The 27099-nt window shown below is 45.6% G+C and overlaps 1 protein-coding gene across 1 annotated transcript in view; it reads left to right on the top strand.

Moving 5' to 3' along the window:
* The first annotated feature begins 1048 nt into the window (after positions 1 to 1048).
* The window catches only part of LOC109395460 (cytosolic carboxypeptidase 4-like), a 206909-nt gene continuing 180858 nt past the window's right edge, over positions 1049 to 27099 (top strand). Inside the window, exons 1-2 of the mRNA XM_019666460.1 lie at positions 1049 to 1106; positions 17680 to 17751. The gene's annotated coding sequence lies outside the window, so the exon portion shown is untranslated. The remainder of the gene's footprint in view (positions 1107 to 17679; positions 17752 to 27099) is intronic.

Genomic DNA, 27099 nt, shown 5'->3' on the forward strand with positions numbered 1-27099 from the left:
CTCTGCAGATAGGTACTCAGAAAATGTGTGTTGAACAAATTAATGGATGCATGGATGGTTGGCGTGAACATCACCAGTTATCATGGATGGCCTAGTGTTTCTGCGGCAGAAAAGCGATTGGTAACCACGCTTGTTTGGTAGTGCTGGGATATTGACTATAAAATTCCTGTAGGAGAGTCAGTAGAATTTGTGGCCGGGATGGCAGCCCTCATTGCAGTATTTATGGCCTCTCCTGTTCCCTCCCTGGCAGGGTTTCTTTTGAAGTCGTTTGTACATGATCAATTTCCTCTCCTTGAATAAGGCATCACCTGGCCTTGGCAGTAGCCTGCCTGATGAGACATTCATCTGACGGGACCATGGGAGGCAAAAGGATGGGCAGGAAATCCCTTCTGGGTCTATCAGTTTCCCCCAGGGCAAGGTCAAGGTAAAAGACCTTTAATGCTACAATCTGACAGGGGGCCCTGGCAAGTTGTCAGAAAGGCATCTTTGTGGCAAATGGCAGACTGGTTAAATGCTGGTGGATGACAGGGACAGGAATTTGTATTTTTGAACTCACCAAAACATATGCCAACCATGAGTTGTGGGCCATGTGACCCCCGAGGCCAGGCCTCTTGTCTATATTTGTTGTCCCCACTTCCTCATATCCCAGTATCTCTTCTACCTATTCCAGTCAGGCTTTGTCCCCATCGCGCCCTTAAACAGGTTTGATCAAGGTCATCAATGATATATCTTGCCACGTTCATTCCTCTTCCTTGTGTCACTCAATTTCTCAGCAGCACTGGACCCAGATGGCGGTTTCCTCTTTGAAACCCTTTCTTCCGATGCTTCTGTGACAGTCCCACGGTTCTCTCCCCCACCTTACTGGACATGCCTTTTCAGTCTTTGTTTGGCTCCCCCCTTTACTTACATTCTAAATGTTTTAACACCTCTTGGCCCTCTTTTTTTTTTTTCTCTAGTTTCAGTCTCTCATACATTTATTGATGACTCCCACATTTATTTCTTCTATTCAGGTACCTCCCTTGGGTGCTAGACAAACTCAATTGCCTACTTGACATTTCTCCTTGGATGTTGAATTCATGCTGAAACTCAATATCACCAAAATGCAAGTATGGATTTCCGCTTTGTATTTGGTGCCCCTCCCACAGAGAATATGAGAAGTGTTTGTTCAGCTTTTGCCCACTCCTTCCCCGTTTTTTCCCGGTAGTTCAGTACTAAGCACCATAGACTTTGGAATCCTGGAATTGGATGTGGTTTAGAGATCTGCTACTCAAATACCTTCTTTTTACAGATAAGAAGCTGAGAGCCAGAGATGGGCAGTGATGAATGGGGTCAAAGTCTTACAATTAACAGCAGAACTGAGACTAGAAGCAAGGCTTCCTGACCAGAGGTTTCCATTTTTCCTGAGACCTTTCACTTTCTTTTAGGAGCACCTGCTTTTGAGGAAAAGAGTGTCTTTTTCTAACTTGCTTTATCAGTTGGATTTTTTGCCTCCTTCGTTGGTTTCTCCCCAGTCCTGAAAATTTCCCCAGCCTGACCTGATTTTGTAGAATTCCACAATCTAGATCAGAATTGGTAAATATCTAGCCCTACTCAGCTACTCTCTTAGCAGTGTCCTTGGCAGACATCACTAATCGATCATGATGCTTTATCCTGCTGAGCTCTAATGCAACCTCAGAAGGTTTCACAATATAGTGCTCCAGGCAGCTATTACCAATTGATCAGAGCTGACTTTAACATGAGACCTATTTGTTATTCGTTGCCTGAATCTTTTCCTTTCTATAACCTCAAGCTCTACCCATTCCTGTCTGGCTTCATTTTGCCCCTTGAATCTGTCTTTGGAAGCTAGGTAATTTGATCTAGGGTGTTAGAGAGTGCTAGTGGCATATGAGATTTTAGTAGTCACATCCAGAAACAGTGGTGACCCAAAGACATAACATTTTCATGGTGAAAACATGAGAACTTGAGGCAGGCAGCCTGTCTCTCTCTAGTTAGACCAGGCATTCAAATGGCTTCTGAGTCCAAGTTCAACCCTAAGTAACTTACCAGTGGTGTGACTCTGGATGAGTCAGTGAATCTCTAGCCTCACTTTATTCACCTACTAAATGTGAATAACAATTTATGTCAACTGTTATGGTTGCTCTGTGTAAATAAGGCTTAGTCCCCAAAGCGATTCAACCCTGGGAAGCCATTAGCGTTCCCAAGTTCTCCTTAGCATCCCAGGGTGGTTTGAGGCTGTATGTGGCCAAGAAGTTGTGTTGTTATAGGGAGAGCACAGCTTTTAAGGTCAGAAAGCCCTGCCTTTGGTTCTGTATCTGCCTCTGACTAGTTGTATAACGATCTTGGGCAAGTGACTCAGCCTCCCTGAGGCTCCATTGGACCTCACAGTGTCCTTAAGAAGTTTTAGTCATGGTGGCTGGTATGTAGTAGATGTGTACCAATGAATGAATGAAAGAATGAATGAATGAATCCAACTAATATTTATTGAGCATCTACTATGCACCAAGGATGGTATGGCGATAAGGCAATAAACAAGGCAGACAGAGAGAGATGCTGTCTTTATGGAACTTTTATGCTTCTACTGATGATTTAGTGACTGTTTCTCACAGGCCGAAATAGAACTCTAGCTTTACTTAGGGCTTCAAGCTCTCCCAGCATGCCGTGTCCCTGGGTAGGTACCACACCCAGGTGAGAAAGAGCATGATGTCTACCACTCCTCAGTAGCATGTTCTTGGAGAGGAGGAGGCAGGTGCCCAGTGTCCTCGCTCTGGACTGGAGCTGGGCGTCAGAGGTGCTACCACAGTCTGGCAAGAAACCCAAGCCCAGGAGGCCAGGTTACGTCTATACAGGCTTGGTTGTGTCTTGGCTTCCTTGGAGACCCACGGTGCTGGGAGTTTCTGCCAATTCGAGAGCCATCCAAGCAAAATGCAGAACTTCCCAGGAACGGCTGTAATTTCCTGGTGGGGAATTTAATTTTGTGGTGACAGTGCAAGGTTCTCTGGAACGAATATCATGTCAATGCAATTTAATAATATGGTAACCACTGACCATTTAATTACACGGCAATTGTCACTTAGTGGCTGGGTAATTACATAGGAAGTACCATCTAATTTCAGGGGAAAGGGTAAATACATGATTATTTCAGGCTCCTTAGGCACAATATAGGTCACTCAGGAATTAGGTTTGGATTGACTAAGTATAAATTACCTAAAAATCTGTTCTCGGGTGATTACCCCTGTCATCCTTCCCCGACAAAGCCCTTAATGGTTACCATACAATTTAAAGAGAGATTTCAAGATTTGGGGCCTTGGGAACTTAAAGGGACCCTATTTCATGTATAAGCAGCCATTACCTGTTGTGCAAGAGATGTGGTTTGGTTAGGGAGATGATGGAGAGAGAGGAGCTTACAATTTCACTCTTTTCCAACTGGCAGCAGAGTTTTCTTTACTTGAGGTGGGTGACTCAATATTTGATGCTGAAACTTGGAACCAATGTGAGTCCAGCATCTGCCACTATTGCTCTTGTTATGAGCCCTGGGCTAGAAGGAAGGACGGTCTCAGTTGTGGGCTTCATGGTGACTGCCCCAAATATATGAGGTCTGGCAATTAAGTTTGAAAACTGGTTGCCATGATGTTGCTAAACCTTTTTGGATATCAGCGGGACTATTCCTTATGAATTTGTACCAACTGGACAAGCAGTTAACCAGGTTTACTATTTGGAAGTGCTAACAAGGCTGTGTGAAAAAGTTAGACGACCTGAACTTTTCTCCAACAATTCATGGCTCTTGCATCATGACACTACACCAGCTCACACGGCACTGTCTGTGAGGGAGTTTTTAGCCAGGAAACAAATAACTGTATTAGAACACCCTCCCTACTCACCTGACCTGGCCCCTAATGACTTCTTTCTTTACTGGAAGATAAAAGAAATATTGAAAGGAAGACATTTTGATGCCATTCAGGACATCAGGGGTAATAGGACTACAGCTCTCATGGCCATTCCAGAAAAAGAGTTCCAAAATTGCTTTGAAGGGTAGACTAGGCGCTGGCATTGGTGCATAGCTTTCTAAGGGGAGTACTTTGAAAGTGACCAAAGTGATATTCAGCCATGAGGTATTGAGCACTTTTTCTAGGATGAGTTTGAGAACTTAATTGTCAGACCTCGTCTGTCCATGTTTTAATACCTAGAACCTATGAATGTTACTGATTTGGAAAAAGGGTCTTTGTAGATGTCATTAAGTTAAGGATCTTAAGATGAGGTCATCCTGGATTATGTAAGTGAGTCCTAAATCTATTGAAAAATGTCCTTATAAGAGGTAGAACAGGAGACATAGACCAGAGAGGACAAAGCCATGTGAAGACAGAGGCAGAGCTTGGGGTGATGCAGCCACAAGCCAAGGAACCCCTGGAGCCCCCAGAGGCTGGAAGAGGCAAAGAACGGAATCTTCCCTAGAGACTCTGCAGGGAGCCCCTTGATTCCAGACTTCTTGCCTCTAAAGCTGTGGGAGAATACATTTCGGTTTGTGTTAAGCCACCCAGTGTGTGGTCATTTGTGACAGCAGCCCCAGAACAGAGTCCCAAACGGGCTGTGGGACAGCGGGAGCCTTCCTCCTGGTGCTGGTTTGGCTGGAGCTGGAGAACAGCCAGAGAGGAAAGGAACGATGTCTGAACAGCTCAAGTCTCGTCTCGTGTGCACATCACAGAGTGGGGACGCCATGGCCCTCAGCCAGACACCCCCACCACTAGCTCATTCTGATGCCTCCTCCTATGTTTGCTGGATGTCACATGGGAAGGGAATTTACAAAAACGGGGTTTAATGTATGCGTTATGAGAGAAATTGATGACCCTTCCGGACAAATACAAAACAGATTTAAAAAATGCCCAGACTCGGATATAATCACATGGGTCTGTTTCTTTCTAACCTTTTGGGTTGGCCACCACTGGTTGTTGTGCACAGTGGGAAGAATGAAAGGGTTGACTGTGGGGTCAGACAGGCAGGGGTTTCAACCCTGGTTCTACCACTCAGCCACGGGACAAATGACTTAGGTTCTCTGAATCTCAGTTTCCCCATCTTTTAGGTGGTTAGGTGTTGGTTTAGCAAGATTATATATATATATATATATATATATATATATATATAAGGAGCATGGAGTCTGTGCCCAGTCAAGGATAGCTATTACTTCTATACCGAATGTACAGGGCAATGTGAAATAAGTATTTCCTGTGTTATTATGAATTCTCGGTAGACATTTGTAAATGGCTTCATCATAGCCCATCAGATAGATGTGGCAGAGACAAAAGTGCTGTTGGCAGCCACACTGCATCCCCAGATTCACATAACAAGCTTGCTGCTAACTGCTCAGTCCTCCAGCACCCCACTTCCAAGCTTCAGTGGCTGCCCCCCCTCTTTCCCTACACTATCTCCTCTCCCCACTCCCTGTCATGAGCTCTAATTTTTCTAAGGCACAGGAATCAGCTACCCTGTATAAATGCCTGGGGTACCTTGGGCACTCAGGTTTAGACAAACAAGTGCTCAGAGGCAGAGAACAAGGCCCCCAAATAGCCCATCAGAGACTGCACCTAGCTTTATGACCCAGCTATCCAGCCAATACGAAGATTAACCAATAAAGGGTTGAAAAGACCCTCACTAAATAAAAGTAACACGAGCCATTTTCCAGGAGGCCTCCTGAGTCCTCACTGAAGTACTGCAAATGAAGCCAGGTTTATATTTATAGGTTTTGAGTCATTTGTTCCCATAGCCGTCCTCATTCTTATAACGACACTCACTGCTCGGTTACACGTGGTATTCAGCACACGTGCACCTCCATCTCCTAGCTGGGCCGTGTGGAAGATGCCATTGCCAAGGGCTAGTGGAAGAATAGCGGGAGGAACATCCAGGTGACACTAGTCCTCAAGACTTCTTTTCACCACTGAAACCAGGCAAGTCTTTTTTTTTTTAATGATTTTTTTTTTTAACTGGGTAACTGTGTTTTTTCCAGGACCCATCAGCTCCAAGTCAAGTCACTGTCTTTCAAACTAGTTGTGGAGGGCGCAGCTCAGCTCCAAGTCTAGTCGCCATGTTCAATCTTAGTTGCAGGGTGCACAGCCCACCATCCCATGCGGGAATAGAACTGGCAACCTTGTTGTTAAGAGCATGTGCTCTAACCAAATGAGCCACCTGGTTGTCCAGGCAGCTCAGCAACAGCTCAGCCCAGGTCGTTGTCTTCAGTCTAGTTGCGGAGGGCACAGCTCACTCGCCTATGCGGGGATCGAACCAGCAACCTTGTTGATCAGAGCACACGCTCTAACCAACTGAGACACCTGGCCGCCCCCAAAACCAGGCAAGTCTTAAGTACCCACCCCCCATAGCTAGAGGTGGTATCCGCAGGACTCTTTCATAGGCTTTTTCTGGAGGGTGTTGGCAGAGCCTCCCCCGCCAGTTGCTTTCGCATTTGCGTGGGACAAGAGAAAGCAGAACCCTTACTGATAATGTCTGGAGCAAAATAGAAATAGTTGCAGAGACAGAACTCTCAGTAGGTGCTGGTCTGGCTCTGGGGTGAGCAAGTGGCTGGTCCGACATAGATTGTCATGGATCAGCAATGATCCCAGACTGGCATGGGACACAAATGGAATGAGAACAATGAAGTCAACAGGCTACAAACGGAGGAGGAAAGCCAGACCAGAGGCAGCACAGACATGTTCCCCGAGCTACTCCTGGCTGGATTTAGTCAATACTTGAGAGAGGAAGAGGGACACTAAATAGAAACCCACACCCACGTAGTAATGCCTCTTTATTAATGGTACATTTCTGTGTCAAGCAGTGTTGAAGCTGGTAGTTGAGTACATGGGATGCTGTTCATCCTAAAGAGATGAACATTGTAGTGTTTGAAGCATCCTTGGAATGCTGCCACCTTGCAGAGTGGTATGTCTTCATTCCTGTGAACACTCCATGCTGGCTCCCACCCCGTCACGCTACCAAAACAGTTACCACCAGTCCCCTGAGTGCCACCTGATGCTGAAACCATCCCTTTCCACCTTCCCTGCAGCCGTCCTCTGCCTTTACCTCTCAGCAACAATGGTCGTCCTGGAAACACTTTCTTTATCTTCTGTGACACTCTTGTCTCCAACCCCTCTCTCCTCCATCTCTGTTTCAGGCTCAACATCCTTTATGGAGTTGCTAAGTTATGGGATGGTTAAAAAAACAGACATTGTTGTCTGAAGCTGGTATTTTTGTATTAGCTGTCATGTGGTGAGTTGGTGGGTACCCTGTGTCTAAAGATGTAGGCGTGCGGCACTCGAGGATATTTCTTGAGTCCTCAGAGGAGGTGCTCAGTGATGGATCCTGGGATTATGAGATGCTCTCCTGAGACTCTCACTCTTCTCAACTATCTTCTTGCCTGTTCCTGGATGAAGAAGGCTCCTAAGGTTGATGCGGAAACAGAACGCAACAGCAAAAGGAGACAGTACAGCTGTATCAGAGGTCGGAAAGAAATTGACTGTGTCAAGGGCTTGGTCATCATCCAGGAAGGAAGAGGTGACAAAATCAATTATTCTTGCTGTACTACCTGTTTATATCTGTCTTAGCTTGGGCTATTATAACAAAATACCATAGACTGGGTGGCTTAAGCAATAGACATTTATTTTCTCATGGCCCTGGACGCTGGGAAGTCCAAGATCAAGGTGCTGGCAGATTCAGTTCTTGGTGAGACCTCTCTTCCTGGTTTGCAGATGGCTGCCTTCTTACTGTGTGCTCAGATGGCCTTTTGTGTGTGTGTGTGTGTGTGTGTGTGTGTGTGTGTGTGTGTGTGTCAGAGGTTTAAAACCTGGATCTCCTCCTCTTCTTGTGTAGATACTAATCCCATCATGAAGGGCCCATCCTCACCACCTCATCTAATCTGATCCTCTCCCAAAGGCCCCACCTTCAAATACCATCACATTGGGGGTTAGCGCTTCAACATATGAATTGGGAGGTGGGGCAAAAACATTCATCCTGTCACATCCTTCTAATGTTGCTTGCTTGGTGACTTAATTAGCTTATCTCTGTAAAACACCAATTATTACTTGTACCATTTTTTTTACAATAGATGGATATGTAGTTTGATTTTTTTTTTAACTAGGCTGAACAGCGAGGCAAGAAATTGAGTTGCTTGAAATTTCAAGCTCCCCACCCTGCCTGTTTTATGATGCCAAATAAAAGTTGCCTCCCTTGCTTGCTGCAGAATATAAACCAGTGTCAACCATATTAGCAAAGAGGCATCATTTGATTTAATTGCAAATTAAAAAACACAAACCCCCTTAAATGTGGAGCTAATGCTGCATCAAATCAACACAATAATTGCACCAAGGCCATTGAGAGGCACACGGAGTTTCTGTCCCTTGCATACTAAAAGAAGCCAGTCCTAGGAGAGTGGGAAGTCCTAATGAATTGGTAAGTTGCACCCACTGGCTTTTTCTTTGAGGGTAGACTAGACAGGCTGACTTCTTCGTTGTCTGTGGAAACGTAAAAGAAGGGTCTTTGTCCTTGAAAAGTAGTTCATAGTTCTTTTTGTGCGTTGGGTTGGAGAAGTGCTTGCGGTTTCATAGTCAGGGGAAGAAAGGGACGCTCTTGGACCCTTGCAATACCTCGTGTTGAGCGTTGATTCTGGACCCAGCAATTATTTCTTTACAGACCTGACATATTGTGGCGGCTGAATTGTGCCAGTGGAATAGGTCTGATTGACACACCCCAAGTCAATTGTGCTCTGTTGAGCCATTCAGGTGACACTGGCCCTTTGTTCCACCCTGGAGCATATAGCAGGCACTGACAGGCTCTCCTCTAAGTAGCTTTTGTTTCCTTAAAGTGGTCCTCAGTTCAGGGATGACCTGGGATCAAAGGTGGGTCATCCCCTTTGTTAGAGGTTTTGAGAGTACAGAGGAGGCCTCCAGTCCCAAATAGCTCTCTCTCACCTGCCACAGTCTTGAAATAACTTCCTCTAGACATGCAGTCCTTGGAGTGTCTGAAGTGCCAGTGAAAATGCAATCGCCCTTGGGAAGGATGAACAAATTAAACAATTAACAGCTATTAATACTGCAATGTCAAGTTGATTCAAGAGGAACCATCCTATGGGACCCCATGAGGTGTTGATGAAATAATGCCTGATAGTACGTCTTGATGAGTTTATCCAATTAGTTAGTCACCTAGCAGGAACCTGAGGGAATGGGTTGTTTCCTTCCTTTCTTTCTGGCCTTGTTATGGGGATATGCTCTCTCTATATAGCCTTGTCCTCGGCAACAGGTCCTAAGGTGGATCCGGGCTGGGCCTTCCTGCACAGGAGCCTTAGCCATCTTCCCTAGGCCGCTCCTAGCCCCACGTGTCCCCAGTGTGAGCTGGGCCTGTAGTCCCTATTCCTGTCTCTGCCCCATCCCACCTGAAACCTCACGTCTGCTCTGAGATCACATGGCTGCACTAACAGCCACCTAAGCAGCTTTTTCCATTACCGTTCTCTCTTCCTGAGGGCCAGCCCTTGCTTACTGTATTCCCAGCTATGGTGAGCATGTGAGCCCCAGAGAAAGACACCGCTGCCTGACTGTACACCAGCCGTTCTCCACACCAGATCAGAACCCTCCTTTGGGGTCCATTAGCCTAGATGGAACCAAGTTAGTCACAGCCTTTGAAACCTGTTATCACTGTTTAAAAATTTGATTAATTTATTGAATAGGTTATTTGTTTATCTGGTACCTAATTCAAAAGGCATAGACAGGGATCCAGTAAGAAGTATGTCTCCCTGTGTCTCCTGTCCCACTTGCCCGATTTCTTTTTTTGAGGCAACCACGATTATTACTTTTATTTATTTATTTACTCTTATTTTTTTTTAATTTTTTTTACTTTTAAATGTATCCTTCTGGAAATAGTATGTGTGTGTGTTTGTGTTGGTGTGTGTGTGTGTAATTTCTCCCCTCCATAAAAGAAAATTATTCTGATCTTCTTTTATTTATTTATTGTCAAATAGACTTTGTTTGTTTTAGCATAGTTTTAGGTTCACGGCCAAGTTGAGAGGAAGGTACAAAAGATTTCTCACATTCCCCCTGCCCACCAGAGCGGTACATTTGTTGATGAACCTACCTAGACACATCGTAATCACCCAAAGTCCATAGTTTATCTGAGTGTTCACTCTTGGTGGTGTACATTCAATGGATTTGGACAAGTGTATTCACCAGCAGTTCTCAACCTTCCTAATGCTGCAACCCCTTAATACAGTTCCTCATGTTGTGGTGACCCCCAACCATAAAATTATTTTCGTTGCTACTCTATAACTGTAATTTTGCTACTGTTATGAATTGTAATGTAAATATGTTTTTGTTTTCCGATGGTCTTAGGTGACCCCTGTGAAAGGGTATTTCGACCCCCAAAGGGGTCGCGACCCACAGGTTGAGAACCGCTGGTACCCACCATTATAGATCATACAGAGTATTTTCACTGCCCCCCCAAATCTCTGTGCCCCAATCTTTCATCCCTCCTTCCCTGAACCTTGTTTTTTCACTTAAAATGTCATCTTGGAGGTCGTTCCGTCTCAACAGACAGAGAGCTGCCTCATTATTTTAATGACTACATAGTATTTCATTAGGTGACTGTACCATAAAGTCTAAGCTGTTTTCAATCTGTTGTTTCGATAAACAATGCTGCCATGAATATCCTTTTCATGCATCATTTGGCACAGAGACCAAATGTTTAGGGTGGATACCTAAAAGTAGAATTACTGTCCAAAGAGCGTAGGCATGTTCATTTTTAATTGCAATATTGCCAAATTGTCCTCTGAACCTTACGGTGTTTAATTCTGTGCACACCCAGCCCATCCATGCTCAGACCAAATTCATGTCCATCATCCTTCCCGACCCCCCCATTCCCGGCCACTTGTCCTTTTTAGCTGTGATTGCATCATGACTATGGCGGGACCCATGGCTCAGCAGGCGGACAATTGGTATCTGAATAGGGGGCACAAGTTTCCCCAAAGTGGCGAACAGACAGGTCAGGAGGGCAGTTGGGCAGGCCTGAAGGCAGAAGAAAGAGGGAACTCATATATGTTGGACATCCACCAGGGGCTTTCCCCACAAATCTCACCTGAGATTCGCAGCAGCCATGCGAAGTAGGTCACTGTTTCCTTCATCTGAGGAAACTGAGGCTCAGAGAGGTTAATTAAGTTTACCAATGTCATTCAGCTGGTGTTATGGGTTGAATTGTGCCCCCTCAAAAACATATGTTGAAGCCCTACCCACCCCCAAAGTACCTCACAATGTAATTCTTCGTGGAAATAGGGTCATTGTAGATATAATTTGTTAAGATGTGGCTAAACTGGAGTCAAATGGGTCCTAAGTCCAATATGGCTGTTGTTCTTATAAGAAGAGGCAGATACGGACAAAAACACAGAGGGACAATGGCCTGTGAAGACGGAGGCAGAGGCTAGAATTATGCTGCCACAGGCCAAAGAACCCCATGGCTGCAGAAGCTTGAAGGGGCCCTCAAGGATTCTTGCCTAGAGCCTTTGGCGTGAGCCTGGCCCTGCCAGCTCCTTGATTTCAGACCTCCAGGCTCCTGAACTGTGAAGGGAATACATTTCTGTTGTTGATGGGACTTCTTTATGTCAACCCCAGGAAATTAATAGAACGCGTAAGTGGCAAAGCCAAGCCACCTTACACGGTCTGAATTTAAACCCCACACTCACTCCAGTCTGTCACTCAAATGATTCCCAGGAAGCTTCAATGGCCTTGGAGGTCAAAGCTGTCCTTCTAACTGTGTCCTTCTACCCTCCATGACATGGAAGTGGGTGCAGAGACTGGAAGCCGAGGTCCCCTTGTGACCCTTCGGTGGCTCCTCAGCCTCATGGCAGACTTATGTCATGTGAGCTCCAGAACTGTGAGAAGCTACTGTGTTTCAAATTCCCTCGTGCTCAGGGACAGGACTCTCAATAAACAAATCCACCGGCTAAGTGACGGCGTCCGGATTATAGAACCTAATCGAGGCCTTGCTAATGTGATAGCAGAGGAAGGAATGGGCCCTGATGACCACCGCCTGTCCATCAAGGGTAGGTGGTGCACTTTCCAGACAGGCCTCGGGACTGGCAAGCCTGTTTTGCTACTGTTTACAGGGTTGCCAGTGGAAGAAAACAACTGCTGATTTTCTTGTTTCCATGGTAACGGGAGGACGTGGTCAGACTTTGGAGGAAGTTGCTGCCCGCAAGCATCCATCCTTGGGTTGCAAGACCAGACAGAGCAGGGTGTGCTTTTGCTGGGCAGAGGTGAGATGCAGCCCAGGAGGGGCTTGGGAGGAGGGAAGGATGGAACCAGACAGAGTGGGCGAAAGAAACTGACTTCTGAAGTACTGGCTCCTGATTTCAGCTGACATTGAGCTTATTGGTATATCAGAGATGCTCCCCAGCTTTGGAAGGAAGAGAAAAATGGCAAGTCTCAGAAGACAGGACCCAAGTGGATGCATGTAGAGCAGTGTTTGTAAGACAGTCCATTGGAGTGCAAAAAGAAAATAGTAGAACTTTGAATTAGATTTCTGCCTCATCTCTTACTTTAGAATTTTTGTTCTTTGTATATAATTTGTAAAATTAATAATATATTCATAAACTCATATGTGTTGAAAATAAACAAGTGACATATTGAATGGCATACTCATTTTTAAAAAACCAATAAAGGTGTGTGATCAAAGAAATTTGGGGACATTATTTTAGAACATCAAGCCGTAAATCAATGCCTAGCCTGGCATTCAGGACCCTTCCCCCATCGTTCACACCAAGTTCTCTGTCCACTGAAACTTAATCTCAAACTTTGCCTTTGGGTCTTGGGTTTTGATTCATGCTGACAACAAAAACTCCCAACCTGAGGTGTGGAAAGAGAAGAAACTTTATTCAGGTGAACAGTTTGCAAACTGGGGAAATGCAACCTCTGATAGAAACTGAAACTTTGCTTCATCGAGACAAAGGAGAGGCTGGCTTTTATAAAGTTCCCACCCCGGTTCCCAGTTGGTCCATATTTATTCAGATCCTCACAGTTTGGAGTGGTTCTCAGTTGGTCCATTTTTATCCAAATCTGCACATTTCTGAGTGGTCCAAATCGCACAGTCCTCATTAGCGGGCATCATGCATTCTGATTGGTTGTCATGGAGCAGTTCTGATTGGTCAGTATAAACGCAGCGAAGATAGAGTTGTGCAGTTCCGATTGGCTGGGGCAGGTCGTAGCCCATTGGTTGAAAGACGGACCTCCTTCATAAGGATTGGCTCGGCAGTCTGCAGGAGCACATTGCAGGAAGCTGGCACCTCAGCTCAGTCTGTGGCTTTTCCTTGAAATGCAGAATGTATTAGAGGCCTCTGTCAGCACTGGCTGCTTGACTTTGGCTATGAATTTGTGCTCTGTTAACCAGGAGGAGTCGTCCTTGGCAGGTATATTCCTTCTAGAGCTTCACAGTTCCCTATCCATTTGCCCTGAACACGGCACACCTCTGTGTGTGTGTGGGGGGGGGAGGGGATATAAAGCCTGGCTTTGGAGCCAAGATTTAAAGGCATGAGTCTCGCTTCTGCCACTTATTAGCTGTTGGACCTATGGAAAGTTTCTTAGTCATACCTCTGAGCCTCAGTTTTCTCCTCTGAAAAATGGGAATAACAACCTTACTTGTTAGGAGGCTTAAAGGAGACAATGTGTATCAGGTGCTTGGTGTTGCCAGTCGGGGCTCAAAAAGTGTTGTTATCCTCAGCGTCACGATTATTTACCTGATTATTTAACGATGCAGATTCGACTTGATTTTCAAGGACTAGCGCTGGAATACTCCTGATTTGTGCTCTCTCTGTTCTAACCATCCTTCTCCCAACTTGGAAAGCTTTTGTCTGTAGAGCTAACGCACTACGTCCTTGCTTACTGCTTTATGTTATTCATCAGCTTTGCTAGCGTTTGCATCATTGCTCACTACTCTGGGACCAGCTGTATCTCATGCGGGGTTCATGGGATTGCTGATGGTTCTCAGGTGCAGAGGGTTGAATGACTCCTACTCCCCAGGCAGCAGCTCATTATTACCTCCAGGCCTTACGAGGCCCTTCTCTTGTCTTATTTCCTTTTCCCCTTTATCCCTATTCCCTACTCCTGTCATCTCTCAGAGGGGCTAACTTTTTATGCGTTTGGAATACCCTTAAACATGCTTTTATCCTTGTAAACGATGTCGTGGTGCTTTGTTAATTTACATGATTTTGTTATTGTTAATTTACATAAAGTGGTATTATACTAAAATGTCTTATTTTCGTATGTTTTTTTTCCCTTACAAAGCTATGTTTGTAAAGCTGTATCCACATTGCCGTATGGACCGTACATCTGTTTGGGTGTTTCTAAATGCTACAGACAATTCCTTAATATGCATTAGCTACATTCTATGTATTAAATCCCCCGGTAATGGACACAAACTTTCCTTCTAACTCCTTATACAATGCCACGATGGGCTTCCTTGTCCCTCATGGACAAGTTGTAAGAATCCTAAGGATGGGATGTGTCCATTATGGGTCTGTGTGGTTCTTTCTCTGAGATACAGATCTAGGAATGGGATTGCCAGGTTCTAGGGTAGAAACATACTCAGCTCAGCGAAATCCTCGTAGCTCATGAGCTTTATTCTCCCTCACCCTGGTACAAGCAATAGCCCTGACTGCGGGACTCAGGAAGCTTCTGTTCAATTTTGATTGTGCTACCTTAGGCTCCCAAAGGTGTTTACATACTGAGGCCAAAGGCAGCGTCTCTGAAGATGCCCCATTGTGTTTATTTCTATGCAGGACAGTCCCCTGACCAGCCAAAGAGCAGCCCATGCACAGAGAGGGTCATTTTTATTATCCCTGCCAGCGAGTCCTTCATTATACATACAGGACCCCATCTTAGGAGCTATGGTGTTAGAATAAGCAATGGGCTTTCTTACCGGAGAGATTAGGCAACATCTTACCAGGTAGGATTTTGTCGGTAGAAAACTCTATCTTGGCTCAGGCTAGTGGTTCTTTGGAAGCTAACTGAGACTAAAATCCAGCTTCATATCCCATCCCATCCGCGTATTAGCATGTCTTTCACAACTTGCCAAGGAGACTTGGCTTTTCGTTGATGCTTTGTAATTGGTGGGTGAAGTAGTGCTTTTTGGTATCATATTACAGCTGCAAGATCTTTTGCTTAAATCCACAGGAATGGGACATTCGCTCCCTTGAAATGTATAAGAGGGTGCTTTTTCCATCTAGCTTCTGGATTTCCGAGCACGTCATTCACTCTGCCTCCAATCCCCTCCTCCATTTTGCTTCAGGCTAGCTTCTGTTTGTCCTTAAAAAGTCAGCCCAGGTGCCATTGTTTTTCTACAAACCTTCCTGACCTTATATTCTTCTAGAACCAAGTGCTTATCTCCATTTTAGCATTGATTAATCTGTAATTGTCTGAGTGTCCCCTTTAAGCCACCGGTAAGCCCCTGAGGGCAGGACTGTGTCTGGTTATTTCAGGAAGGTTTTTCCTGACCAGATCCTTCCCCTTCTCTGGGTTTCCCTCAATCTACTGACCCTGGATCAGAATCATCCATTCAGCTATCTCCATCTAGCCTGCAATTTTCTTGCTTCTCTTTGTGTCTGAGCACCTTGTGTCCTAATGCTTGACCCATTGTAGGCAGGTGTCCAGTTTGGCCTGGTTGGCCTGAGACTATCCTGGGTTTAAAATGAAAGTATTCCTTTTCTTTGTTTGTTTGTTTCTTTCTTTTTTAAAGGTATTTTTCAGTTGCTTTTTTTTTATTAGTTTCAGGTGTACAAACAAAACAATGTAATAGACATTTACGCCCCTCACCAAGTGATAACGCCCCTCCCCCAATCTGCTACCCCTCTGACATTGTACAGTAATACCTTGGTTTGTAAGCATAATTTGTCCCAGAAACAAGCTACTCGTATTGCAAGACGTTGCTCGTTTACCACGTTAAAATGTCTTAGAAGTGTTTGCTCATCTTGCAGAACGCTTGCAAACCACATTACTCGCAATGCAAGGTTTTACTGTATATAGGTGTTATAGTTGAACTGACTCTATTCCTTATACTGTACACCATATCCTGTGAATATATATATATATAGGGTTGTCGGAAAAGTCATGACACATTTTTCTATGTTTTTCGTTGCAACAATGCGTCATGACTTTTCTGACAACCCAATATATATATTAAATTATAGTTGACATTCGTTATTATTCAGCTTCAGGTGTACACTGCAGTGGTCAGGCATCTACACCGTCCATGAAGTGGTCTCCCTAAAAAGACAAGTGTCCATCTGATACCCTACAAAATCTTTACAACATTAATTATATTCCCCCACCTGTCTTTCATATCCCTGTGGCAAAATTGCGGTTACTAATTTGTGATTTTGAACCCCCTCCCCTTCTTCCTCGTCCCCACCCCCTCCCATCCAGCAACCTCAGCTTTTTCTTTATATCTCTGAGACTGTTTCTGATTAGTTTGTTCATTCTATTCTTTAGATTCCACATATAAGTGAGATTAAAAAAAAAAGGTTCTCACAGCTGCACTGTTGGGTATACACCTGAAAACACTGAAAACTGACACCCAAACACATATAGGAAAATGCATGTTTGTAGCAGCCAAAGGGTGGAAATGGCTTATATGCTCATCAACTAATGAATGGATAAATGAAGTGTGCTATACCCATACAGTGCAATATTATTTAGCCATAAAAAGCAATGACGTACTGATACTCCAATGTCGATGGACCTCAAAAACTTATGCTAAATCAATGGAGCCAGGCAGAAAAAAGTCACATTTTGTAGGATTCCATTTGTATCAAATGTTGAGAACAGTCAAATCCACAGAGACGGAGCACAGATTGGTTTCCAGGGGATGGAAGTGGGGAGAGAATGGAAAGTGACTGCCGGATGAGTACAGAGCTTTCTTATGGGGTGGTGGAAATATTTTGGAACTAGGTGGGGGTGGGGGTTGTACAACATTGTAAATACACTAAAGGCCGCCGAGTTGTACACTTTAACATGTTTCGTTTTATGGTATGTAAATTTCATCCCAAGAAAATGAACGAGTAAACAAACAAAAAAATAGAAGTCTGGCAAACGAGGATGGTTGGTCCCCGTGACTGTAGGGTCTGTGCTTGTCTATTAGGGAGAGAGGAAAGGAATGTCACTTCCTTAGTGAAGTCAAACCCAAGACTTTTCAAAGCTTTTAAAGTAGAATCTGCCGGTGTGGGTGGAAGGCCATGCCATGCGAACTTCCCGCAACTTGACCTTCCTTTTTGGTCTGCCCTGTCTGACAGGCACGGTGGCCTCCCACCTGGGTCCTGGGAGGCTCTGAGCATCCTCTCACACTCTGCCCTCCGCCAACAAAGGTCTCCTTGGTTCCCCACAGCCCAGGGGAGTAGCTTGAACCTTTAAAGACAGGCTTTATTCCATTCTAGAGGATAATAAAAGAGAAACAGACAGCATGAGTCTAAGAGGGCGTTCCATAGCACAGGTTTGTCTTACCCTGCTTACCGTACTGGGGCAGGTGTGCAGGCTCAGGCCTACCCCATTATCCCAGGGGAAAAAAAAATAAAGGACATGCACTGGAAATTTCCAACACTGACTCCTGTAATTATGCAAATTAGAATAAGCCAATTAGAAAAGAAGCAAATTGGAAAAGCTCTCCTCCTTTCTCTTTCAGGCTGGATTTCCCGACCTCCAGAGAGCAAGGCCCTGATGGAACCTCCAACACCGTCAGCATGTGCGCGTGGGGGTAAGTGGAGGCACCGCCGACTCTTTTAACATCTTTGAGACACAAAGGAAGTTCCAGGGGAGGAGCCTCAGGCGCTATGGAAAGAGATTTCACTTTATAAGACTTGACTTTATATCTTTACATTGGTAGAGAGACTGGGAGTGAGAGGTAAAGACCCTAGAATGAGAACCGGTGTGAGACTCATGGATTCTGGAGAGAGCGGAGATCTGGGGCCTCGGGGGCTGGGAGGGCTCCTGCCAGCATGGAGGACACGGCTGGTTTTCCCGCTCCTAGGAGGGCCACAGGCATCAAGTTCTCACTGCCCTTGAAGCTGGACGAGTGCTGGCCTCTGCCAGACACCTGCTGGCACATCCACCAGGGAGAGCGGGGCTGTGTCTTCCATCACTCTCGGGATTGCTTCTGATCAGGGGACCACAGCAGCAGATACAGGAGCCAGCCTAGCCCAGCAGATGCGAGATCTGCAGATAGCTTTGTCAATATATACATATATTAGAAACGAGTAACTAACAATGAGCTAATATGTTTACAGGGTCCTTGCTATGTACCTATAACTGCATCAGCACTCTGATTTATCTTGTATTTTAATTATTTAAGTCTTTTCATCTTCATGACAATTCTTGGAGCATGAACGCACTTGCTCAGTATTGCACAGCTGGTGGGTAGAGCAGCTAAGCTGAGGGTCAAACACAGACCTGCCTGACGCCTGATGTCCTGACGTAAAATGGGTGTGCTCGGGTCCCTACTTTGCCAGCTGAACTGCAGTTTTTTTTTATAACCACCGCCTTTTTATCCTTTTAATACCATCATGGGCCTGGGCTTGAGCCACTTTCCGGATTAGCTCCTGCCCACACCAGGGTCCTTGGAGGCTAGAAAGCTGACCATCCCTGCCTAGCTCTTGAAAATCCCTTTTCCTTGGAGGCTGGACCCTGTTTCTCTCAGACCTGGCTTTTGAAGGTGATGTCTGAGGATGACACTGTATCTGAGGTGATGATCACCCCCAAGTCAGTCTTGACTGGGGGATACCAGGTCATTCTCCCAGGCCCAGCTCTGCTATATGACACTTCTTTTCACCACCATTCCGACCCTAAGATTCTCACCAAGCCTCAGGACTTCCCAGATCAAAGCTAATGCTCCCCTTAGGCCATCGCAAAAGCACAAGACTGCTAGCTCCATCCGCAGTCCAAGTGGTTGAGAATGCTGCCTGTGTGCCTCTTAGACTGTTGTGAACTGTCTTGTGCACCAATGTTTTGGACGGCCAGATGTTAAGACAGATAGAAATATGAGTAAAACATCGTCCCTGCTACCAAGAACTTGCAAACTTTTCAGGGAAACGTGAGAAATTAAATAACAAACGATGTAACATCCTCAGACGGGAAATAAGAAATGTGTGAGGCAGCAGTCCTTGGACTGTTGCTTGTGTCTGTTAGGTGGTGGGATTTTCTTCATCCTTGAAGTTTACCAGGCGTTTTCCCAGATGACGCGTAAGTCTGTCTCAGTTTCTTCATCTTGTCTGGAGCTCAGTGAAGTCTCTCGATTTGAAGATTCAGAGACTTTGCATCCACTTAAGAAATGTTTTACTTTTCTATTATTTGTTCCATTTCTAACTCCCCTATTTCTGTTCCTTTCTTGCTTTGTGAAACTGGTGTCAGGGCTCCTGGATCCCTTCGAGTCTCTTATCTTTTCCCAGGAGCGGTCCTTCTCTTGGCGATTTCGCTTGTTCGATGTATTTCTTCTTCCTGGTCTTCCAGGTCACTACGGATCTTCTCATTCCGTTCATCTGTTTAATGTTTTAGTTGGCAGGCTAAAGATAGGGAATCCACAGAAAGAGAGCAAGTAATATTGGCATATGGTTAGATGGATAGATAGACGGATAGACAGACAGACAGATAGAAAGGCTATGAGATGTACAAATACAGGACTAAGGGGTGCCTGAGGCAGGGTCAGTCCCTTCCGTCATAACACCTGCCACAAGCTTGTTGGGCCCGAAATTGGGCTATGGCTTTTGTGTATATTATCTCTTTATTTATCACAGTAGCCTAAGGAGGCAGGTCCTAAATTTAAGGCTTAGTGAGATTAAGTAACTTGCCCAGGGACACAGAATTTGTAAGGGGCTCATGTGCGATTCTCACCCAGTCATGTCACTGCTCTCCTCAAAAATCCTCAAATCACGTCCCTTCACCCTCAAAACATAATCGAAATCCTTTACCCGGCCTACAAGGCCCTACACAGCCAGGTCCCTCCTGAACCTCACCTATACCGTCTCCCTCTAGCCTGACATGCTCCAGCCCACCTCATGTTCTTACCGTTTCCCAGACCCTCCAGCTTGTCCATATTCAAAGCCCTTGTCCTCCATGTTACTTTTCCTGTAAATGCTTTTCCTTCAGAATGGTGTGATTGTCTCTTTGTAGTTCTCAGAGAGGCCTTTCCAGAGCACCCGAGCTCCCCAGTTATACCCTATCGTCTAGGCCAGGGTTTATTTCTTTTCTTCCTGGCACATATCACCTGTGGTGTTTTCTTTCATTACCTCCTTGTAGAGTGACCGCCCATGACAGCAACACCTACTCTGTCTGTCTCATGTACCACACTTAGGACAACCCCACTTCATGGTTGGCTCCTGATAGAAGATGTCCATTGAGTGAAAGAATAAATATTAGGTCCTAGAATTGGACGTTGAGGGGATTTTAGAGCTGAAAGCATAGGGGTGGGGGTGGAGGGAGAGAGAGAAAGAGCAGGAGAGAGACAATTCATCAGGAAGATCAAATGTGACTGGAGAATAAGTTGCATGTTGGACAGCAGCACAGTTCGAAAGGTACATTTGCAATAGGTAGGGGTCATCTCTATTCCTCTCTGAGCCTTAGCCCCAAATGTCAGGCTCAAGGGTTTGAACTTGATTTGCTAAAGTGCGATTTTGGCAAAGGAAGTAAGCCTGTGAAAAAGAAAGTTTATATAGTTTTGGCATGTGAGTAATTGCTCCCAGTGTTTTAAAAATATCTTAGGAAATCTTGAATGGAAAGACTGCTTTGCTTTTTTGGACATTTTCATGGGCCATGCACCACTCCCTTGTATTGGTGGAAGAGTCAGGGGCAAAGGTAACGCCAGGTCTGTCTGGTCCCACGGAACGGACCACGTGTGGTGGGGTAACACGCTGCTTGTCCACGGTGCCCAGGCCAGAATTCAAGTACGGAAGGCCATGCTTCAGGGAGGTCACCTGAGCTTGACCTTGTCCAAACCTTGGAGGGAGAGCTAAAGTTTAATTAAGGGGAACTGGAGTCAAGCCCTGTTATGAGGAAGAGGCCAGGTTACTCCTGGGGTTTGTAGGACAATAGCAACATTGTGTTGACTCAGGAGTACATGCAGTTATGCAAAAAAGAGAGGCACATCCACTCCCTGGGAGGGGAGAGGGCTTTTTTAGGAGTGAAGAGTGCCTTACCTCTGGAAAGTCTTTCTTCCCACCCTGATTTGCATGTAGTTCTTCCTTGGAGGCCCTGGCCTTGGAGTATTTTCCCTAAGTCCGTGTTTCTCAGGTCTTTCCATTAAAGGTACCACCCACTGGGAAGAGCCCGATACAGTTTGTCCCAAGCATGACATGTCTCACAATATTGTTACGTTTATCTGAAAAGTATGTGGACTTTACATTCTACATTCATGTCTATTTTAATACCAAATAATGCTTAAAATGATCATCAGCTAAATTATCTTTCTCTCTAAGCAAATTGTTGGATAAAATGGATTTTGTTGGGAAAACGTGGTCTGGGTACCCTGAGGCTTATGTGACTCCATGCTCCGTGGGCAGAGTCAGCAAAAAAGAGTGATTCTAAGTAGCTATTGGCTCCAGGGGTCCGTGGAACTGCTGGGGGGTTTTGTGCTGCCTGAACTTGGCCACTGTGTCCACCAACTGACCGGAACTATTCCCAGATGGAGAGGGCTGGCTCATTTCCTGGGAGTTGAGAACCGTGAAATGGCAGTGGGAGAAACACTGGACCCGGTTGGTGCTCATCAGTGTCTTTGTTTATGAGTGTAGACGGGGCTGACAGATGCCTCACATTAGCATTATTTAGACATTAAGAGATTCTAATTGGATACTAACATGTGTCCTCATCACAGTTGACCTTATTTATGGAGTGGCTGACATCTGAATGTCAAATTTGCATCAGTGAATTCTCTCCTCTAATAACCACTTTAATATGTAAATAACTGATTTGCGGCAGGGTAACATATACGTGATGTTCTGATGATTGCTTGGAAGAGGTGGCTTCCTTCCGTACACAGAGATGGGAGGGCTCATCGGTCCCTCCTCCCTTTGACTGTGGGACATTGGCTAAATGACTGAGCCAGAAAGAAACACACACGTTACCCCAAATTGGCAGATACGCAGTGAGTTCCTCGCTAAGTGCTGGCGGAGAACAAGGTGGGGGAGATAGGTTCTGCCCCCCAGAAAACGTGACACTGTGATAAGGTGGACTAAGAAAGAGGCACAAATCAGTACATTTCACAGTGTCATATGATATAAAGCTGTAAGGGAGAAGTACAAGCAACTCTCTTTTGCAGTTATCTCATTTGGGGGACACATGAAAAGGTGTATTGAATACGGATGGGATTAACTCCCAAACCCAGCAGGCCCTGTGACTGCGACTTTAAATGGACAGGTGAGGGTCAGCTCAGGCCATGAGAAGTCTTAGGCAGCTGGTGCAGGGCAGGCACGGGAGTTCATCAGGCCCCCAGGAACTCAGGCTCTTTCTAGCTTTTCCATTTCACCAGCCTTAGAGTGGAGGCCTTAGCACTGTGCTTGTTGCCTCATGGTTGCAAAACGGCTGCTTCACCTCCCAGCCTCGGATCCACATTCTAGGCAGGAAAAAGGAAGTGGGAGGGGCAAAGAAGGAGACCATCTCAAGAGTTTTTTTTTTTTTTAAATCTGGAAGAATAGCCCTTCTCGGCGAATTTATGACTATATCTATATCTTATTGGCCAGCACTGTCACAGCCAGCCATAGCTGGAGGAAAGGATTATGGGTAAGGGTGGAGACACACAGTGGCATCTGCCAGAGGTACATTAGAGGATATGATGATGCTGTGATCCAGGTAGAGATTTTGATTCATGTGTATGTGTGTGAGTGTAGGGGGGATTTGCATGAGAGATGACAGAACAATGTGATAAGTAATTAAGAAAGAAGTGAGGAGCGTTAGGGATGGAGTCGACAGCAGAGCAGGAGAGGCAGATGACCTTGGAGCGCACTCTTGGGGCAGAAGAGGAAGCAGGATTTCACTGTTCTGTGTATTGGTGGGGAGAGAGGAGACGTGTGCAGGTGGCTGGGGAGCTGGGTCAGAGGGCCCTGACCTGACACTGCTGTAGGCAGGGCTGGGGTTCTAGAACCTCCCCGTGTGGAGAGACAGGTTGAGATCACCAAGCCTGTGTGCACGGTAGCTGGCTTCCCACGGAATTGCCACTCTGAGGAGAGGAATAAAGATCTCACCAATTTCCGTCTTAAACAGCTACATTGCTGGAGAAATGGGGCAGAGCTAACAGTATTAAGAGAATAACTCAGACAGATCATGTTGTTAATTAGGGCAAGTTGACTGCTAGCGTATTCATTCACTTGTTTAGCAATATCTCTCGAGTGTCTGTTGCATGCACGGCCCTCAGCTTGGTGCTAAATAAGGGGCCGTGGGTGGGAGGCAGGTCTGGGCCTGCCCGGGGCTGTCATTCTGAGGAAAGGCAAGACAGAATTTGTAAGCATGCCAGGATGTCGTCAAAATGTGCACACACGGGAGCTCAGAAAAGTGGGTTGCTGTGTCGGTGGGCACAGAGAGAAAGGCCTCAGAGGAGGTGACATTTAACTTGTGGATCTTGAAAAGATGCTAGAATTGGGAGGAAAAGTGGGGAGAAGGGGAGCATTCTAGGTCAGGTCAGAGGCTGAGGAAGGAGGTGACACATAGGGCATGGTCATTACCCACAGCGGGGAGGGAAAGGAACGGGTCTTGCTGAGTGGTTGGGAAAGGGTGGATTTGCGATAACGTGGGTGTGGAGTATGGAGTCAAGGTTTCAAAGGAAAGAGGAATGTCGGAAAGGGTCGGCCCTGGGGTTGAATCCTGGCGCCGCTAATCACCAGCCATTGGTGTGCCCTTGAGAAAAGAGTTCACCTTCTCAGAAGCTCAGAAGTGTCTAGAAAATGAAAGCAATAATGCTGACCCAGAGGGCAGTGGTGTGGTAAATTGCAGCAGTATTTTAAAGTAAGAGCTGGTGTTTGGGAGTCGAAGAGACCGGGTTTAATCCCAATAATTATGTGACCTTGGGCAAACAACCTAATTTCTGGGAGCCTTCATGTCCTCGGGTATAAAGTAGGGCTATTAATAGTGTATTATACATGGTAATAATTTCACCTGTAAATCTGTCAGGGTTCTGAAAGTTCCTGAGAATCACAGACATGTATTTTGGACGTCCAGCCTAGGAGGAGTTAGTTAAAGGGTATTCCGGAGCCCCTGGCTTCCTCGGGAGGGCCGGAGAGCCCGGTGTGGAAGGCATGCCAGCTGCCAGGAGGCTCGCCTTACACCGCCGGCCTACTGTAGTGGGGACACCACACCACCACCATGGGGCTGTGCAGCCTCACGCACATCCCTGCTGTTGGATATGGAGGTCCCAAATGCTAGCCTTGCCACATATTTCATAACGGAACTACTGCTTTGGGCCACTCACTTCCCAGAGGAAATCTTTTGGGTGCATCTGATTGGCAGAGCTGGGTCACGTGCCTGTGCCATCGTTGCTCGGGAGGCTGGGAAGTGACTTCCAGTGCCTTAGCTGGGGGAGGAGACCTCTTAGAAGGAGAGGAAGTCCCTGAAAAAAAAAAAAAGAAAGATGTCAGAGGTGTTGGGTTCCAAAAGCATGACTTGCATCCCTCCAAAGTAGCTTACCAGGTTATTCTGAGGACTAAAGGATGCAATGTTATGTCAAGTGCTTAGCATGGTGCCTGGCACAGTCAGGAAGCAATAAATGCTAGCCGTCAAGTATTATAATTTGTTAAAAACAGAAGTGGAAGCGCCTAGAAGAGACAGGCAGTAAGTGTGGCTATAAGAGCAGAGGCTGATGGTCAACCAAGGAGCTATGTAGGGCCGTGAATCTAGCATGACCTGAGCTTTACATGACATAGGCTTTGAAAGGTGAGCGACTCAGTGGTATGATGTGATGTCCCCGAAATGAAGAGATGGGGAAAGAACTCAGTATGCTCTTTGGGCCGGTACAGCTGGTTACAGCACGTTGCTCCCCTGGAGTGAGTAGGAATGGACTTTCCTGCGGGTGGTCCCTTGAAATTTCGTTTTTTCTCCTTTATAAATTTTACTTTCCCCTCCTCTGATTGCAAAAGGCCAGTTGTAGAATCCTGGAATAAAAAGAGATTTTTAAAAAATAATAAAAAGGAAAGTCGACAGAGGAAGCCACAACTTATAATTTTAGTTTTTTTATTGTAGTATTTTTTTTTCTCTTTTGACTTGTATCATAAAATTGATGACATTCAACCATTTTGATCCATCAAAAAGGAAATTTTATATATGATCCAACATAATACATTTCACTTTGTATATAAAGTTTTATGGCTTACTCTGCATATACTGGTATGTCATAAACACTTCCCCGTGTCATTAAGTTTTGTTTGAAGCCATGGTTTTTAATGGCTGTCTTCTAGTAAATTGGATGTGCAGCTATAATTTATTTAATAATTTATTTCATTATAGGATATTTGAAAAATTCCCTTCCTGCCTCCTGTCTTTCTTTCTTTCCTTCCCTTTCTTTTTTTTTACTATGATAAATAATACTGCTGTAAATAACTCTTGTGAGCATTTTTGTGCTTATCTCTGATTATTTCCGTATGATACCAACTTAGAAGAGAGTCAAAGGGTTTGAACAACTGAAATATCTTGACACATTAACGCCAAATGCTTTCCCCAAATGGTACTAATTTATCCTCTGATGAGTAGCAATATACGTATGAAAGTGCAGGTTTCACTGCAAAGTTGTCACCAGTGAATATTGCCCTTTATTTTTATCTTTCCCAAGTGCACTGGAGAACAATGATAGAGGGAGAGTAAGTCTGTTTCACAATTTAGAGATTTATAGTGATGAACAGAAAGAAGAAATGAAGGGAGATTTAGTCAGAGCCTCTATTCTGACCATCTGCCTTCAACTTCCATGCTTATTTCAAAAAGGTGGGACCGAGGCAAAGCTGTAGACCTGTGTCTGAAAGCCTCCGAGTGCCATTCTTCCTCTTAACCCACCCACCTTTTGTGACCTTTTCTGCCCACAGTATGTCAGCGTGGCCCTAATAGATGAGTAATCCTGTGGCCAGATGGCTGCTCATTTTTTAAGTTCTGTCATGATTGAGCTGAATTACTATCATTTGGTGTAGGTGACTCAGCTATGCAATCATCACACATTGTCGGGAGCAGAAAGAACTGGTGTGGGTGGCTTGTCAGGCCTTGGGCACAGGGCCCTGTCATATTGCTGCCACTTGCTTGTTTCCGTTTACTTCCAACTTCATTCTATGAGTTCCAGCATTGCCAAGCCTGGCTTTTAATTTCCACCTGTGTGTTGCGGGGGAGGGGGGGGAGGCAAGGCAGAACAGGAGGGACAGGGACCTCATTACGGGTGGGAGGAACAGAGTGACAATGTGCCTGGGGGTGGAAGGAGGAACGAACCATGAGTTAATCATTTCTCCAGTGCAGCTCCAGTCCTCCCAGCTGAAAACTCACACGAAGCATGTGGGAGCGTGGTATGGTCCTTGTCCACCCCCAGCTCGTTGTGTATTTAAGGCCCCAAAGGGTAGGCCTGTGGGCTGCTAGAGAAGAAAGCGGTCATCCACACCAGGTTTCCCAACTGCTGAGTGGCCCAGGGACCCCTGAGTGGAGTTTTCCTTTCTTGGCAATGGCCAGTGTACCTGCGTTCTCGCTTCTCTGTTCTCTGGTCTCTTGCTGGTCGATGTCATAACCTGGGTGGGGACAGTCTGGCTCGACCTTGCTGTGGTGAGATGTGCACAGGCTGGCAGAGGCCGTCACACTGGGGGGCACTGGATGCTAGGCACCAGAAAGGGTTTACCGTCTCTTCAGTTTTTGCTCTTTCACCTTCTTCCGTTAAATTCACATGCACCCAGCTCAGGGTTATGTTTCTCGCCTCCCAACACTGTCTGCTCTCTCCTCAATGCCCAAATACCCTCTATTTCTAGCTCTTTTTTATGACACGCCTGCCTATTCATAGATCTTCCCAGCTGCCATTTTATTTTCAAGGAGGGGTGAGCTGTTATTAAACAAGGCTAATTGCACAGCCAATCAGCACGACACATGTGACAAACATCTGTGCAAACAAGCA

The sequence above is a fragment of the Hipposideros armiger genome, unplaced genomic scaffold (genome assembly GCF_001890085.2).
Source record: "Hipposideros armiger isolate ML-2016 unplaced genomic scaffold, ASM189008v1 scaffold_471, whole genome shotgun sequence".
Taxonomy (NCBI): Eukaryota; Metazoa; Chordata; class Mammalia; order Chiroptera; family Hipposideridae; genus Hipposideros; species Hipposideros armiger.